General features: G+C 40.4%; 1 non-coding gene across 1 annotated transcript; it reads right to left on the bottom strand.

Annotated features, from left to right (window-relative positions):
• Positions 1 to 2,255: 2,255 nt before the first annotated feature.
• On the bottom strand, positions 2,256 to 2,327 carry trnag-ccc. Its single transcript has one exon. It is a non-coding gene; the product is annotated as a tRNA-Gly (tRNA).
• Positions 2,328 to 4,064: the final 1,737 nt, after the last annotated feature.

Consider the following 4,064-nt stretch of genomic DNA (forward strand, 5'->3'; position numbering starts at 1 on the left):
AGGGACCTATTCTCCAAACAGAAACTTCAAGCTGATGCTCTTCAGAGACCAGTTCCTCGGATTACATCTTTCACTCACACAAACGTTCCTCAGAAACTCCTCTGAAATGTTAAAAAACAAGCTATAGATGTTTAAAACATGATGGACAGAAGGATGTGTGGAGCAGAACACACACTTTAATAGCATTTAGTAGCAGTTCTGCATTGGGATGTAGTTGTGTGTCCTCGCTCCAGAAGCTTCTTCCCCGCACTCACTTTGATTCTTCTAATTTCAGTCAAACAATCGATACATCCTTAATGATGGAGGACACAGATTGATTTCCAGGTCACAGACTGAAGGACAGAGGAGGAAGACCTCGAGAAGGTGTCGATACAAGAAGAACCTGAGGAGGAAGAAACTGCAGGGAGGAGAAACCGGAAAGTCAGAAGCAGAAAACGGTTAAATAAGAAGCTTCATGCAGATGATGATTGATCACAAGGCTTCAATCGGTTCCTTGTAGTAATAGCTAGCTGTAAGAATACATGAGGTCAAAAGTATTAGGATGCCCAAAGTCCTATTCCACATTTAGAGCACATTTGATCTTATACTTGGCTTCACTCTTCTGGGAAGATGTTCCACTAAATTTTGGAGTGTGCTCGTGAAGATTTGTGAGATTTCGTTTCAAATTTCAGTCAGAAGTAAAGTCAGGTACTGATGTAGGTGAGGTGAGGAGGCCTGGGGTGCAATCAGAGTTCTAATTCCTCCCAATAGGGTTGAGGTCAAAGTTTTATAGCAAGAGATCTTCCACTCCAACTAGGGTCATCTAGTTCAAGTGAAGGGAAAACTGACAGCTTCTCCACACAAGGTGAACATTTTGGTGTCCGATAACCAGAAAGCTGATTCTCTTTGCCTGACTTCTTTAATGCTCTTGTATCTGAATGATTACTAATCCCAGCATCCACACCCAAAGATCTAGCAGAAACCCTGAAGAGAAGACTTGAGGTTTATTACAATGGAATGGGATGTTGTGGTAGGAGACGGGTGATCCTCTGTGGCGACCAATAACAGGAACAGCCAAAAGAAGACAAAAAAAAAGATGGGCTGCGACGGTGATCGGGTGTCCAAATACTTTTGATCCTACCATGTGCAACCTAATTCTACAAAAGTATGTGTGATATTATCTGCCGCATGCACGGCTTCGCACCTACTTTATCGTTTCTCTCTACACAAGACTGGTGGTGCTCCGGCGTCCCGCGAGTGTCTCGGCTCTCAGATCTATAACAAGATTTCATCTTTTACGTTCCACCGTCCCAGATCAACACACTCCAGTGAAGATGGATGTCCTGCTGCGTTCTCATATCTTCAGCCTGTCTCCAGCGACTCAGCATATAATTCTCACCTCATTTCAGCCCTCATAACACACACACACACACACACACACACACACACACACACACACACACACACACACACAGTGCATCGGTATTTGCTAATGCAATCATGCCTGTAGAAAACACACAATAAAACAAGTCGTAACCAAACTCAATGTTACAAAACACAGGATGTCGACCACAGGGGGCGCCATTTGTTTCCATCCTCAATCACATGCAGCTGAGGAGTTACGAATAACCGTATGTTTATTAGGATTATTCAATTCAGTTTTATTATTTATATCGTTTTTAACAGTGCACATTGTCTCAAAGCAGCTTTACACAGATAAAGAGGTTATAAAGTTGGATTGTATAAGTTTGTTTCTTATAATTGTAAGTTTGTCCCTTTTGATGGTACCAGTGGGACAGTAAAAATTCCCTGAGATTGTACGAGGAAAAAACCTTGAGAGGAACCAGACTCAAAAGGGAACTGTCTTCATCTGGGTGGCACCAAATGTCCATTCATTATAGTTCCATCTAAGATAAAGTCTCATTCTTACATTATTGTTCATGCCAAGATGTCAAAAAAAAAAAAATAATAATAAAATGTAATTAAATTAAATTAAATTAAATGTATAAAATAAAACATAATTTAATAAAAATAAAATATTAATAAAATGTAATACAATTAAATTAAATTAAATAAATTTTATTATTAATATAATAACAATGTAATTAAATTAAATTAAATTAAAACTTTCTTTCGGCTTCTCCCGTTAGGGGTCGCCACAGCGGATCCTCCGCACGTTTGATTTGGCACATGTTTTTACGCTGGATGCCCTTCCTAACGCAACCCTCCCCAATTTATCCGGGCTTGGGACAGGCACTGAGAGTGGCTGGGGATGGTCCCCTGACCGGGAATCGAACCTGGGTCGCAGCGGTGGGAGCGCTGTGTCTTAACCACTAGACCACCAGGGGACATAAATTAAATTAAATTAAATTAAATTGAATTAATAATAAGGGACAGGGGGCTGTGATGTGGCCAGACCCAAAAGCCCAAAGTTCAACCAACAAAGCTGATTATATATCATATCTATGATGTGACATTAAAAGTGAAACAAAAAAAAACAAAATCTACAGTAAAAACAGTGTTTGGACACATGACTTCCTCACAAAGTCAGAGGCACACAGTTCTACAGGATATCTTTGGATGTAGTAGCATAAAATTTCCCTTTCCCTTTCTTGAACTAGGAGACCCAAACCTGTCCCAGGTTGACATCACTAAGCACAAAGCCAGTTCTTTGATGATATGGAGTGAAAGATCTCCTGCTATAGAGCTTAAACCCTATAGAAGACTTTTGGGATGAATGTAAACACTGACTGCATCCCAGGCCTCCTCACCTCACCTACATCAGTACTTTTAGTAGATTACATTCTTTTGGATGAATCTCATATCTCCACAAATGTCCAAAAAAATCTAGTGGAACATCTGCCCAGAGAAATTGTGCATTAATTAAAAGTGACTTTAAATATGAAAAAATATGAGAAAATATATATTAGATAATGGTGTGTGTGTGTGTGTGTGTGTGTGTGTGTGTGTGTGTGTGTGTGTGTGTGAGTGTGTGTGTGACTGAAAGCCTGCTGCCCAAAATTTACACAAAGCTCTTAAAAAACTCTATCATAAGGCTCTTCATCTTGTGTTTTATACCACGACAGAGATTCTCACTCGCCTAGTCACGGCTCACTGATTCCATCTCTCTCTTGCTCCCCCCCCCCCCACCACCCAAACCCCCCCACACACAAACACACACACACACACACAAAATAATGATAGCGTATAGAGTTGTTTCATGCCTCCCTTTCCATTGTTTTTATGCTCTGTTCCTTACACTGGTGTAATCAGTCTCCTGCTGTGAGCTCGGACAGTGATATGGGAATCACATAAAAGAGTGAAATATCTGCATTGCCTTTAGACTGCTTACTTCAGGGTTAGTTTTTAAAGTGTGTGTGAGAGAGAGAAAGAGGAAAAAAGAAAGGTTCTCTCTGATGACAAAATCAGCTCAGAGGTGAAACAATACAGAGAAGTGTTTATGACAAAAGTTTGTGGACACCTGACAATAAGATTGGTGTGTGCTTTTGAACATCCATTTTCGCATTTAGTCCCCATTTACTACTATAATAACCTGCACTCTACTGGGAAGATGTTCCACCAGATTTTGGAGTGTGCTTGTGGAGATTTTTTGTGAGATTTCTTTCAACCCCGCGAGGGTGATGAGGAGGCCTGTGGTGCAGTCAGTGCTCTAATTCATTACAAAAGTGTTTAATAGGTTGTATAGTTCTATAGCAGGCCACTCAAGAACTTCCAACCTATGTAAAGCATATCTTCAAAGAGCTGGCTTTGTGCACATGGGTATTGTCCTGCTGAAACAGGTTCGAGTCTCCAAGTTGAAAAAAAGGGAAGATTTCATTCTCCCGCATCCAAACACGTCAGATACAAATATGTGCTTTCAATTTTGTAGGGAAGAACCGCATATGGCTGGAAATGTCCAGGGTCCCAATACTTTTGTCTTCTGTACAATTTTTTAAAAATTGCAAGAGAAAAAAAGAAAAATATCACATCATAGATACGACGCACGCAGCCGTTTAGGGAAGAACCACATGGATAGAAATAGTCGTGTCCAAATACTTTTGCTACTACTTTAGCGGACTATGATC

Source organism: Silurus meridionalis, chromosome 13, assembly GCF_014805685.1.
Source record: "Silurus meridionalis isolate SWU-2019-XX chromosome 13, ASM1480568v1, whole genome shotgun sequence".
Taxonomy (NCBI): Eukaryota; Metazoa; Chordata; class Actinopteri; order Siluriformes; family Siluridae; genus Silurus; species Silurus meridionalis.